Here is a 15595-nt window from a genome sequence, read left to right on the forward strand (position 1 = left end):
TTTGTTTCACAACTAACTTTCTAACTTGCCTTTGAGGTATCTCCTAGGTACAAAACATGAATGAAGCTTGAATGAATTAGCCATTAATTTTCTAATCATGAATGTTCAAAACTGCCAATTTTGATTATACTTACACACTCATCCTGCTGTTGGACCCTAGGGATTCTGTGTTCCCATCTTGTTAGACCTGGTGTAGGATTGGGATATTATACACTAAAAATATGTCTGAACACAAACAGCTTCACTCCTGTGAATAGTACCATTATATCAGCTCAAAGGCATAACCTGGGCTAAAGAGTAATTTATATTATTGGGAACAGGAGAATTTTTCCACTCTGGGCCCATTGACAGATGAGGTCAGCACAGGAGATACCCACATGAACCACTACTTAGCCATTATGGAGACTAATGGAGTAGTTATAATCTGATAAATGGACAAACAGGTTACATTAATTTCTGCATTCATATATATACAAACTATAGTGCATGATGCAAGCTGAAGAAAGCATGCTTAGAAATTAAAAATACATTTTGCTAAGAAGAACCTGAAGGCATATTAGGAAGAATATGATGGTAGAAAAAGGAAAATTAATGAGAGCTAAATAACCCACTGATTACTGTACTTTTAATCATATTCTGCTGGATTTATTCAAAGACAGGTTTGGTTGCATGATACTTATTTTGGATGCATGGTGTGAGAGCTAGAATAACTGTTTTTTACATTATGAATATTTGGGTCAGTAAAATATTCGTTATGCTGTAGGCTTGTTTGATTTTCAATAATCTTATCTGGCACAGCCTATAAACTAATTCAAAGACCACTACCAGTAAGCCCAACTCCAAGCTCTCGTACATTAGTTACATACTGTTGTATGCTGCATGCTGCTGGAGCTGTATTAGTTTTTGTGGGTTTGCTCTCAACTCTGATGACTCAACTAGGCAGACTTAGGCTTTTATGCTTCCAAAGGTATGAAAATTGCTCCCAGACTTTGCAGGGCATATGTTATTTTTTTGCATGAGAATGTAAAGGAAAAAAACCCAAACAATTGCTTATTCAATGTAAAGTTTTGTCTTTGTCTGCAGAACTAGGCTACAGTATGTTTTCCTTTCTGAAGTATTTAATCTTTATGGCAAAAAAACCCAGAAACAAAATAAGAGTTAAAGTTAAAAATGTTGTCACTATCCAAACGAATATGAAATTTCATAAATATTATGGCTTGTGCTATAGCACTTCAAAAATACTTTAAACAGATGGACCAGTGAGACTACCATTCGTGTTTTACCAGTCAAGAGGCATGTTTAAACTGCTGGCTGAAACATACAATATGAAGTACATTCCACATATAGCATTAGAAGAAATGCCTTGTTTGCTAAGAAACTACACAGAAAAAAGCTAACTGAATGAAAGGCATAATATTTTATACATTTCTAATTTCTTGGGAAGAGATCAGCGGTCAGAGGAAAAGATCGCTGTTATACTGTAGAGGTAGAAGTAAAAAAGATAAAAATCTTGGTTCCTCTGCACAAAAGTATCACAGGATTTTCCAAACAACTATCTGGATGAAAAGTTGAAAGCTGAAAATTTCAAATACCACTCTACACCAGAAAAGCACAATAACACTGTAAAAACCAACCTGGTGGACAAAATTCGTCTTCAGTGACAGTGGTTTAATGGAGATAAAGAAGGAGGATAAGAATCTTAATCCATATATTAATGAAGATAAAGAAGATGGATAAAGGAGGAGAAGGAGGAATGTGTTCTGTATCTTTCACTATAAGTTGAGATAGTCTCTTACAGAAAGGGCATTAGTTAATAAGAATGGTCACACTCCAAAATTTCACTATATACAAATTCCAGTGATCTCTCCCCAACGTAATCCACTCTATGATTTCATCTTTTAAGTGCCTGAAAATTAATCATGTAAAAATATCTTATAGGCCAATTTGATTATCTGGTGAAGATTTGTGTTCCTTTATAGGCTCCGCAATGACTAAACACACGATGGTAATAAAATATTATAGGCAAAAGCTTTAATTTTTACCTTATACAATTACACAGAATTCAGTATTACTTTTAACTCTCAAATATAAAGCAATTCTTTTGCATGGGGCACAGAAACAGGATAAAGAAGGAAATGGAGGAGGCAGAGCTGCTTCAGAGAAGGAAAAGCTAGTGTTTGAAACTACTTTCTGCATGTCTAAACACTAAATATATTGTCACTTCTTAAATTCCTGGTGCATAAAACAGAGAAAGTCAAGCTCACGTGTTGTTACTTGAAACCCCATAAGAGATAAGGAGTCATGAAGCCTTACACTCCACCTATCTACAGAATAGTATAAACTGAACTCAGATAATGTCTCTCACACTACTTTGTAATCATTCCTGTTCGGGTCCATTATCTGGGGGAAAACACATCTCTTCAGTCTTAATATCATGAACAATAGCTTAAAGTCAGATTCTAATCTTATGGATTGGCATTCATGAGTCTTAACTGATGATTCTTGGACACAAGTATAGTCATTGGCTATGCAACTCACTTTTTTTGTTGAGTCAAAACAGGTTGAAGTCAATACATCTCTGCCAGCTGCATCTGGAAACACTGTGAGGAACTTGGAGCATTTGAATTCCTTTGCCTTCTCCTTTCCACATCTGATCTTTATGCTATAATAGAATGATAAAAGAAATAAAAAGCAGAGAATTTCCATCAGTTATTATAAAGTGACCTCTGCTCAACGTAGTGAATGAATTTAATTAAGGCAGCCAATACCCATTATTCTAGAAACAAACTAATGCATAGAAAATACAAGTGACTTGTCAGTGTGTTAGATAGGAGGCCACACAGTGTCACTCCCAGTCCCTTATTTAAGTTACCTCCCACATTTGTAGGAAATTATTTCACCAAATCTTTCTAGGATTTATTGCTTGCTTTTATATGCTTTCAGTAAACCAATATTTGAAATTACTCTTTTCCCACTTCTCACAGTTGAAAAGTTTTTAATGACAAAATGAAGCTACTTTTTACCTAGCTGCCAACAGTAGTAACAGCTACACAAACTGGCCCCTGGCACTGTAAAAGGATCTGCAGACAGCTCCTTCAGCCAATGTCTCTGTCACTGTTACTGTTATCCAAGTTAATGAGATCAAAACCGCATCTGTATACCTGCAGTGGCATCCAGCTGGATACCTTAGCTGCAATGCTAACATAAAGTATTGTCATGATTTAATCCCAGCCAGCAACGAAGCCCCACACAGCCACTCAGTCACTCCCCCGCAGTGGGATGGGGGAGAGAATCAGAAGGGTAAAAGTGAGAAAACTCATGGGCTGAGATAAAGACAGTTTAATAGGTAAAGCAAAAGCCACACACACAAGCAAAGCAAAGCAAGGAATTCATTCACTCCTTCCCATGGGCAGGCAGGTGTTCAGCCATCTCCAGGAAAGCAGGGCTCCATCACGCGTAACGGTGACTTGGGAAGACAAACTCCATCACTCCGAACGTCCCCCCCTTCCTTCTTCTTCCCCCAGCTGTATATGCTGAGCATGATGCCATATGGTATGGAGTAGCCCTTTGGGCAGTTGGGGTCAGCTGTCCCAGCCGTGTCCCCTCCCAGCTTCTTGTGCAGCCCCAGCCTCCTCGCTGGTGGGGTGGGGTGAGGAGCAGAAAAGGCCTTGACTCTGTGTGAGCGCTGCTCAGCAGTCACTAAAACATCCCTGTGTTATCAACACTGTTTCCAGCACAAATCCAAACCATAGCCCCATATGAGCTACTATGAAGAAAACTAACTCTACCCCAGCCAAAACCAGCACATGTATGTTTGAAAGCTCCTCAGTTCTACTGTATTTTGTATACCTGCCCTCACAAGCACCCAGTAAACTACTATCAGTCATATTTTTTTGTTCATGAACGAAGCCTGACACACAAATCCTCTGCTGAATATCTTCAGTGAGGCAGGCCAGCCCAACTCATTGAGACTAATATTAGACTTTCTCTTGATGTTGGCAGACTTTGAATCAAGATACTAGGCAAGAATCAAACCAATAAAGGATTTTTTTTCTTGAATGAGAGCTTTGAAAAGTGGCAAACTTGTGGATACAAAAGTAAAGCCAGCCTTATGAAAGGTTTTATCATGTGCTTTTTAGGAAAGAAAATAATGCATATCTCTGCCATATAGAGACACATTAGGGTCTTTCCTCCAAGTATTAACCTGAATGTGCTCCATGGTGGATTTTGGTCAATTTGTGTAATAAAGATCATTTATAGCACCAGAAGTCTTGGGGACATTTTAGAAATTAAGCACCCCTTCTTAATAATACTGAGGGACTGATGAACACAGATAACAATTTTTCTCCCTTTCTTTTTATAATTGTGAAAATGAATTATACTTGTTTTACTTAATATATTTTATGAAGTTATAAAACTGAATACTTATTTTAAATTAATTTAATTACTTTAAAATTATAATCCAAAATATAAAATATGTTTGATTATACACAGAGTATGGAGTTTCCCTATTGTTGGGAAATAAATAATAATAAAAAAATTCAAACAAAGTAGGTTTAAATCACGGGTTTAAACAGAAAAAAAAATCCTTTTTTTTTGTTACAAAGTTTTAATTTAATCAAAATATTCCATGGCCATCAAGCCTGACATTTTTGTATAAGCCTGAGCCTGAATGACACAGGCCATCTACAGAGATAGAATAATTTTAACTGTAATCACAATCATAAAAATAGATCTTATCAGAAGCACCAATACACAAATCTAAGCTACTATTAAAACCTACTGAACACTTGGAAAGAACAGCAGAGCATTAAGTGTATAAGCAGAAATAACTGGCTAAGATGCCATAACTGTTAACAAAATATATTTTATTGCAAGTCTAAGGACTGATAGTAGCATCCCAACCAGTCTTAATCACTGTGTGACTTGGCACGTGCTCAGATGACCAAGATGATTTTTCAAAAGTTCACAGAACGAAAGAGGAGGAAGGCAGTGGAGGCGTATTTAATCACTCTTCTATGGCTTCATTTCTGGAGGCTAGCCTTCAGTACTTCTTGAAACTCAGGACTTTGAAAGAGCTGGAAACCCCAAATCTCTTATTACCACCCTCCCCCCCCCAAAAAAAGTTGGTAGAGTATCAGATGTTCTGCTTGGCTAGACTGCCAAACATACTGTCGGTGGAGAAAAAGAAAATATTACTCCAGAGAGATCAATCTAGCAAAAATTTGAAAATATACAAATCAAAGCTTTTGGTGATTGAAATATGTTTTGGTAAATAAGGTTTCACTTACAAACAATAAAAAGAAGACCCCTTGTGAAATTCAAACATTCATGTTTCAACAGTAAGGAATTGAATTTGAAAATGTTTATTGTTTTCATCTTATAGACTCATCTGATATATTTTGGTATTTTGCAGTAATTTTCAAACACTTAGCCAGAAATTATCAGAGATATCTAGTGTCCATTGTGGGTGCAAACGAATGCTCTAATCTTTCAAAATCACAAGTGATCTGCAAGCCATTCTTCTTCTCACATACCATCCAACAGACTACTTGGAAGTTGCCTACATTTTTAGGCAACAGCTAGATAAGTGGCAGTACTTTACTTGAACTCCAACACAGAAATGAGGTATTGAATATCTTGTCATTTACTGCAGAGAGATTGAAGAAATTACACTCAGACCTGCTGCCTGTACTATGCTATGCTGCCCCTATGAACAAGATCAAATGGGGGTATGAGATAAAAATCTGTGAAAAGACCGGTGAAATAGATGGATCAGAACTAGGTTTACACTTATTTTTCATTTTAAACCACACTTTTATTGGCACAGATTCACACACATGGAGTTCTTCCCCTTTCCCCCAGCCCCATATGCTGGGATCTGTATAGTAATCGCTAAAGTGCAGCAGTTATTTTCCCACTAATGACTATGCTGGAATATCATAAGCAGAAGAATTCTATTAAACACTAGGGTTTTTTTTTTTTTAAATCTAACTTCCAAATATTATGACTGACACAGAACAAGGATGGACCATGCAGGCAGGGGGGATAGTAGCAGCCATAACTCTAACTTTGCTGCCGTTAATGTTTATGTTGTATATGAAGTGGTTTAGCAACATGCTGATGGACTGGCAAAATGTGCAAGCACACAATTTATTCCTCCTTGTAGCAGCTATGGGAGATCATAAGCACAAATGCATTTTTCAGTAGGGACTATTTTAAAATAGAGAGCGTTATTTTGACAAGCTGAGAACTGCAACAAAAGATTTATTATTCAGTGGACTAATTGGTGAATGCATTATCGTGTCAACATTTAACTATTATAATCAACTTAAATAATCAAAGCTGCCCTAGAGTTTTTATTGTTTTACATTAATTTTAAAATAATTTATTCTATTATACTCACATTTGCATTAATGTAAATGAAACTAATAAGTTAAAACTCAAAGTTATGTAAAACAAGAAACATAACATATTTTAACCTTAATATGCCCATTCTGCAGGCCATACATTCTCACACATGCTGCACTTTAAACCAGCAGATGACACCAAAATGCTTTGGCATGCTACCTATGCTATACGTGCTATCTATGCCCACAATGAAAATGTGATAATGATTTTGCTAATTAGGATATGCTTCCAGCGATCCTTGGTCCTTTTCTCACCTGAAGTTGCTCTAGAAAGTGGCTCACCGTGACTGGCTTGTTCACCTCTTTGCAGACGTGTTATTAACATCTTATTGAGACCTATCTAACTCTATATGCTTCATTAGTCTGTTTGCTCCAGTCAGGCATAAACTGCTGATTTTTGGATTAGCTGCTTTTGTCTGTTAATCTGCCCTTGACTCATAGGCTGAAATGTTTCAGCAGTAGAATAAATATTTTGAAGATTTCAACCATAGTTTCTGAACCACTTACTGACTGTCTGACTTTAGAGAAGACTGCATGTTTTGCCAAGACTTGGGGTTATTCATAGACTTCCTATATGTGAACCAAGTATATAGTATATATAAATGTAATGCTTAGGTACAGGAAAATTTAGCCTAACATGGTGGTATCAGATAATCATGTAGATCTCAAACTGAAAGCAACAGCATGAGATCTTTGGACTCTTCACAGAACTGAGTAAAGCTCTAGCTGCAGATCATCAGAATTTGCTGCGTGAAGCTGTATCAAAAAAGCCATACCAAAGCAGTGATATGTTGGTACAAACTCTTACATTGTCTTTAACAAGTTCTAGCTTCAGCTTGTATGGGATTCTGTCTGGCTTCTCCTTTGACTAATGAGGCCTTACAACAGACTCAAAGAACCTAGCAAAATAAGGTTTAGCTACATATTTAATTGCAGAAAGATGGGGAAATTAGCATGTAGAATGGTGAAGAAAAGAGGACGCTACTTACACTGTAAGTTTGATGCCAGTCAAGCCAGTGGCATCTGCATCATTATTGTCAGAGAGAGAGCACAAGAAGCTGTGTGAGTTTCAAGGCTCCCTAGAGGCATATACATCCAGCTGTATATTCAACATGTGCGGGACACAGCTACTGGGACAACAATGTGTGGCTCAACAAATGCAGTCACATAATGTGGCATGTCCTCAATGATAGGTCATACAAATTAAGAAAAACACCAAGGGTTTGACTGGATACTATCACTGGTTTGATTCATTCTTTGCTTTGTGTTAGGATATCCAAGTGGGAGAGAAAAATATGCATTTAAAAATAATGCTGATAGTTTAATTGCTGAAACTTGCTACTCCATCACTGTTCAGTTGTAATAATGATCAGGGCATGGAGCATTACTTGAAGAATTAATGACCACCTGAGGTTAACAGCCCACAGCTAAGCCTTGAGCCTTCAGCTTTCTCAGATAGTCATTAATCCCCAGGAATTGTCCTGTGCCTTCATCATTACTTCTAATTTAAAATGTGAATTTTCTCCTTTTAATTTTCTTTTCATAAAATGAAAGTACTCAATTAGGCTTTGTCATTAAATCACATCTGCATTGATTACCTAGGAAAAAATAACGACAGCAAAATTAAATTTGCCTATTTAATCATTGAATCCTGATTAAATATTTGTTATAAACATTTCTTTCCAATTAAGGTTGCATAAAAAACACAATAGGCAAAGAAGGGTATACAATTCAAAGCTGTAACATGTCCTGACATGCTGCTTCTATTTTCTTCCTTCTTTACTCCTTGCTGAACTACGTGTTACATTTGTGAGAAACTTCACTATTTAGATTCAGTATTACTGGAGTTTTAATATGTAACAGTAGCTAGGGAAATACACAAATGTTTCAGTGATCTGATAGTGGAATCGATTTAAATCACAGTGATGAAGACATTCTTAAAAGAACCAAGTTATCACAGAAGTACTTTCTTTTTTAAAGGTAAAACAACAAAAGAAAATATCTAGATAAGATTTTGGGCAGTGATCCAAATTATCATACTCTAGAAGCTTGCAGTCATCACCAAAAAAAAGTTACATTTTTGTCCATGACACTGTTCTCTGGTGTAATCCCATAGGATTCCATATGCATCAAGAGATGTATGGTGCTATGATTAAATTAGTCTATGGCTCAGCCCATTAGCAGCCACAGGGAGGACATTACACCTTAGAGCAATGTGTGTTGACACACCAGGTTCTGAATTAAAATGAAATAGATTGATTGAAACTGTGATTTTATAATGAACTTAAGCGGGAAGGTCCAAAGCTGGTTCACACTGATCTTTGCCAACTTAGCTCTCTCTGCCACTGAAAGGTACCTGCTATCCTGGCACACGGACATATTAACAGAGGGCTAATTTTCTTCAGTTTTGAATAATCACAGTATACACGTTTGTTCCCAGCTACCTTTCTTGTTTGCATAGAAGTTTTTGCTTGTGGTACCACATATAGGTGTGGACAACCGAGATGTTCTATGCACAGAGTTGGAGAAATGAGTCTGAAAATCAGGCATTGACCCACAAACAAAGTGCTTTAGGTCAATGTCTGCTATAATTCATGTGTAAATAATCTAATTTTCTGTGAGGGAGAGTTTCATTTCCCCCTCCCCACTATACTCCCAACAGTCTCCTATGTCTCCTTCACCCCCTTGTCACAATAGTCTCAGTTTCCTACACGTCCCATCTCCTCAACTACTGGACTAAGCGAACAGATCTGTGCATTGAACCTGAAGCGAAGAAAAAAAATTTGGTAAGTTTCCTCACCTTCATATAGAAAATGATCTATGTAGGTTTTTTGTTTTTCAATTCTTTTTCAAAGTTTCATATATTCATGAGATTCCATTCAAAATGTTTGCCTGTAAACTCATGACTTGGTATAATTGGAGCACACAAATGTTCATAGAAATGAGTCAGTATACAAACATACTTGAACAAATCAATGGAAAATATCAATAAACATTTAAAGATCTTTTTTCCTCCCTGTCTCATTTCAGCTTCTCTAATATGGAAGCAGATGGAGCAGCATAAATCCAACAACATCTGATCCTAAAACATACCTAAAAATTTTCAGGTTTTCTGAATGTTTTATTGCTCCTTCCAAGTCTTCTAAAAGCTTGCAGCTTGCTTTTTCAGTGTCTATATTTAGACTGTAGAAACCATACCAAAGGCCTCATCTTTTTAGCACCTTTTCTTTAATCACAACGATAATATGAATTACTTCAGTAAGAAGGCTGACATATTTGCTCACTTTTATGATTCTGCTATCAAATCAAGAATCTCAGAATTATTTGAACAGTGACATTCTGAAAGAAATTGCATGCATTCTGCATGTTGTCAATAAATCAACCATGAAAAATATTTCAGCCATGACATACTGGATGGTGTTGGTGAAGTAACAGGAAGGTTACCTGCAGATATAGCTGGCTATTTTTTTTTCCTCCTTGCAGCTGCCACATGGTGTTGAACAGAACAAACTGCTATGCAGAGTAGCTGAATTTTTACCAGGTAAGTGTGCCATTACACACAGAGTTTTTATCTATTCAGATGCCTTAGGGAAATGATACATGCATATTTGATCCAATTAAAAAAAGAAAATATTGAATAATCAGCATGTTCTTTGTGTTGTCTTTCACACACTAAATTATAAATTATACAGATAGAAACATCTTTCTATCAAAAAATCCCCATCCAATCAAAGCAACGAACCCTACTGGAAAAAAAAACCAAAACAAAAATACCTTTACATAGCCTGCCATAATTTAAAATATAACAAAGGCTATTGCATGGCCTACAGGCATTTAATAAGAATAATAAAATACAGCACCTCTTGCTATTCTTAAAGAAATAATTTTGTAGACTGAATTATGGATTCCAGTTTCATTTTACAGTACTGCAAACATATTGAGGATACAATTCAATGCACCTCACATGGCAAAACACTAACCAAGACTTTGGTTTTGTTCATTTTTTAAATAAAGGAATGGCTACCGTAATTAGAATTACAGGAGTCATTTTTAGATGCAGTAGGCGGAATGAAATGAACCAAGGCAAAACAAAAATCCAAACCTCCAAATCTTACTCTTGAAGAGAGAATGGGGGAAACTTTCATGGCCACATATGGTCTCATCTGAAAGAGCACTTCCCACACTAACTTCCCACTAGTACTTTATGAAACATTGGTTCAAAACTGGTTCAAAAGAAGGATGACCTAGTGAGTCACCAGTATCATTTAAGGAAACATAAGAAATACCTTCAAGACCTCTTGCCCTACTATTTGATCTTATCCTATTTATAAGAGCACTGCCTGAGATTGCATACATTTATTCAAATATTTGAATAGATTTAAAAAATATTTTCCATATGGAAAGCACTCTTTCCACATTTATTATGGAAGCAGATGAGAATTCTTATTCTCCGGTACTTTACAAGTAAAACTATAGTATTTCTGGGCCTATCACTGCCACCTTCTGAAACACTGAAACGCTAGTCCTATAAGTTCATTAAAAATACCATATCCTATTTATACATTACTAACATAGGAAATATTTACTCCAAATAGAGTGCCTCCTTGTTAAAACCAAGTTTAATAACCAGTGCATGTTTTTACCTTTTATTACAGAGCCAGGATAGGATGCAGGTCTTGCAATTTAGCATGATTGGCCATTTCTGAAGGATACATATTTTTTAAATTTCACCATTAGTGTGTTATTCTGTAAATAGATGAGGACCTACACATGTTTAAAATTAAATTTACACATTAAACAACTCAAGATGATCTTTCATTTCTTTAAGAAAGTAATTCACTGCTAATGAAGGGTGAAAGACTGACTGAATCAGTCATTAATTTAACCTTTCCCTCTTGATAAGATCAGCTGAGCTACTACTTCTCACAAGGATATGTCAGGGGAACAAATAATTTTGTAACAACTCAGTGAAATGTATAATTATGGTAGTATTTACAAAATGCATTAGGTAGAAATTTACTGAGCCACCTTCAGGTTATTAGAATAACTGATTAATGAGCCTTCCTAATACCATATGGACATCATTCACAAACGTTTTAGAGATTCAAGTTTAAAACTATTTTAACAGTTATAACTTCTAAAAATGACCACATGTAGATTTTGCTTTTCAAAAGGAAATACACGAGCTCCTAGCAGGCCTAACATCTAAATAAAGCAATATATATATGAGTTCCTTGTACAAGGTTTTAGAAAAAAGAAAAAAACCCAAAAAACTCAGTAATGTGATAATCAATATAATACCAGCCTGACTGAAAAGAAAAAAAAGGAAGCAGCAGCAGGACAATAATTCCTGTTGGAGATGTCTTCATTTACATTATATATTCAGATGTAATTCCAGTCCATCTTTGCTTTTTTTTTTGCTTTTCTTTTTTTTTTTAATTCTCCTATGTTATAGACTCTGGTTTCTACTAGCAGCATGTAAAAAGCCTTTTTAGAGAATAAATATAGCATTTAAAAGATTTAGCTGTATTTGCCAGGACAGACTGGTTTACTGAATGTTTGTGTGTCAAAAGACAGACTGAAGACTAGATTTTTGTCTTCTATGGAACTTTGCAAGACCACGCTGTAAGGCAGCTTTATGGCATGGTTTACTAGCAACTGAGTTCCCAGTAGCACAGTACTGTCAGGAACAGTATTATTTGTTCAGATAATTCAGTGTGTGTAACTACAAGAAGGAAAAAAGTCCTTGCAAATCAGTATCATCTCAGGCTAAAGCAAAGACAACCTGAACCCAAACCAAGGAATCAAGTAATAGTCATAACATTCCTGCTGAACAATATTCCGATGTTACAGATAATCCTTCATCATTCTACATATGAATCCAAAACTCCAAACACCTATTCTGAAATATTCAAATTATGTATGAGCATGGTAGTTACAAAGCTAGTGCCCAAACCTGGGGAAAAAAAGGAAAGGAGTTCTATGGAAAAGAGCATGCTTGAAAGCGTTTATACTTTTCAGTCCTACTGTCCAAACCTGATGAACAAAAATTGGGCAAAACTTTATTTAGACTTTGGCTTATTATTCTTACTGAATCCAAGAATTCAAAAAATAGAAAAACCTTGACTTTTACTAACCCACTAATCTAAGTTTTAGACATAAAAGTAGACAACAGTCTACATTTTATACTCAAATCTAAGAATGTTCATCAAATACCAGACAAGTATATGATCTTTTTTGTAGATATAACTTCATAAAATATAGCAATACTCCACAAATAAGTATTTGTACAAGGATAAATACTTGTGTACAAATAACAGCCTATAGCTCCCTGTGTATATTCTTTACATGTAATTATTACTGTAAAAGGCAATATAATTAAAAGTCTTCCTCATACCTATAGAATTTTACAATCATTTTGCATCTGTGGTAATGGCCTACACATTTGCCTAAATGCTATTCTGGCAAAGAACATGTCTGAAATACATTCTTTTCAAAGAGACTTTATACGCTTGTTTTTCAATATTGAAAGATACATTTGATTTGATTTTTGATATTTTTTTTTCCTTAACTACCGTTTTGCCTTCAGGTGATAAATGTAAATGCAAACGTCTATTAAAAAAACTGCACAGGCAGCAACAGCATATACTGTTCACCAGCAAGTACTAGACTATTCTTTATAAACACTGGAAATAAAGTCTTGTCATGTTCTTTAAATAAAATGTCTTGTTTTTATCTAATAGTAACATTATGTCAAATCAGTGACAGAAAGGTATAGATATCTACAGCAACATATAGAAATGAATTCCAGTTGTTATAATAAGCCCTGGAACACTTATTTTGCTAATATTGGTACCAAAAGAAGACCATTGGAAAGAATGGCACCCTGGCTCGTTTTTATGATAGAGCCAAAAGTTTGTTGGACATTTTCATCAGAAGTCTAAATGCACTCAGATTTATGTAGAACAGTCATGCAGCCAGTTGCATTTTATTCTAAATGGAAATACATCTGTAGTATACAGCTAAGATCAAACAGCCACTTGGAAGAACTGCCAAATACAAATATGAGATATTACAGCCATTTGGTCAGAATGACCTTCTTAACTCTCTCACTGTAGAACTATGAAAGAAATATAAAGGAAATAATAATGAAAAAAGACAGATTCTCCAAGAAGACCTAGGTTAAGATTACATTAACACCAGATCAAGAATATTGTAATTTTTATTATTAAGAACTGAAATTCAATGGCAGTTTTAAAATGTTTCATTAGAAAACTATGGATTTCTACCTGAGAAAACTATATGAAATCATAAGTTAGGTTCCTCATACTTCTAATGTATACAGAAAAAAGAAAAACATGTGAATTTTAAGCTATCTGGTTAAACTGTTAATAATCTTATGATTACTTGTGTAGATAATTTATAATATCTACACATTAGTTCACAACCATATGAAATCTACTGCTGATGTAAAATAGGACAAAATAGGTCACTGTTAGTTACAGCCAAAGAGCTCATTTCAATCCTTAGACAGGTTCTGGATCTCTATTCCTTCTTTAGTGGCTTCATGAATGTTGGGGTGAGGGGGTGTTTGTCTTTTTTTAAAAGGAAAAATTAACCATATTAATCTCAATACTTTAAGATCAGCAATTGTTCAAATGCTTCACTCCTAGGATTTAAGTGAAGAAAAAGCAATCTCAGTTTACTGCCTGCTGGTGTGTACATAAACAACATTTATCACAATAAGCACTAACTTGCCCACATACTCAGCCGGCTATCTCAGCACATCTTCGTCTTCAGATTCTCAGTGAAAAATCCTTTCATACTCTGATTTCACTGAAATAAGATTTATTCTTCTCTCAGTTTTCCTTACTCAGTTTTTTCTAACATATTTAAACGTCTTGCTTGCTTTTTCTCTGGTGTGTTTTTGCAAATTTTTGAGTAAGGCTTAGTGCACCAGTGCAGCATGTTAAGAGAGGAAAATGAAAACTAAATGTATGCAAGCAATTACAGATGAATAAAACAATAAGGATTATTGGTTTTACCTGATTCTGGCTTGACTGAAGTATGTCAGTTCCACACTGACTTACACTGCTGATAAGGGACCTGAGCTTGCGTTGAGCAAGGGGCCAATGGAGCTCTGGTGACTTTGCACAGCTTTAAGGGAAGTTAACAGAAATTGCTGGGTATTCAGCACTTCAGGGTTAAAAAGTCACTTTGTTGGCTGCCTAAATATGGATTTAAGAGCCCAGCTTTGGTCATTTTTTAATAATGTGTCTGTCCATAGTGTTCAGTACTATGTATACCAAAAAATCTGTTTTCTTCCTTTCATCTCCCTCCTTTACCACAACATGTTTTTGTCATAAGAGCTCCAAGCAGGATTATTACTATAAAAAATGGTTCGTTGAACATTGTGTGAGAGCTTCCTACAGCACCATTTTAACCCGTTATTTAGTAATCTCAGCTCTCATGATAACTCAGATGTCTGAGCATGTCACCTCCACTGGTTGCACTCACAATGTCTATAGTTCTTTCTACTCATGTAACTTTAAAACTACATGCCAATGCAAAGTATATTTAGTAGGTTTTCAGTGCAATTCAGCTAGAGCATTATACAGCCACAAGTCCCAGTCCTCCCAGCTTTACCTTAAGGGGAGTTAATTTTGCAGCACAGCCAGGATCGATTTGCTGGAAAAATAACGTACAGGAACCAGCAATCCTATTGCTCCAAGTGGTATCAAATTTATATACAATACTTTTTTTACTATGCCTTGGAGCTAAGTTTACCCAAAAGTAAAATGGGACCCAGAAATTTTCTTTTACTTCTGCCATGATATACCAAGAAAGTTTAGTGCAATGAGACAGCCATCTCTGTTTTGTCTTCTAGTACATGTGAATTTACAACAGGTTGCAGAATCCCTCTCTTAAACATTTGTCTGGTGCTGTTCATCACACCCACCACAGGGCACATCACAACAGAGCGGGTATGCTGGAAGGTCCTCTCTTGCCCTACTCAGATTGGGTCTGCTGAGGGCTCTGCACAGTTCCTAATATATTTTTTTCTAACCTTATTACCTTAATAGTTCCTTCACCATTAAATTTTGAAGAACAAACCCACAAATTATCAGGAAATCATAAGTATAATCCAAAAACATTTGAACAAGCTTCAAATATATAGTCATATT

The sequence above is a fragment of the Ciconia boyciana genome, chromosome 8 (assembly GCF_034638445.1).
Source record: "Ciconia boyciana chromosome 8, ASM3463844v1, whole genome shotgun sequence".
Classification (NCBI taxonomy): Eukaryota; Metazoa; Chordata; class Aves; order Ciconiiformes; family Ciconiidae; genus Ciconia; species Ciconia boyciana.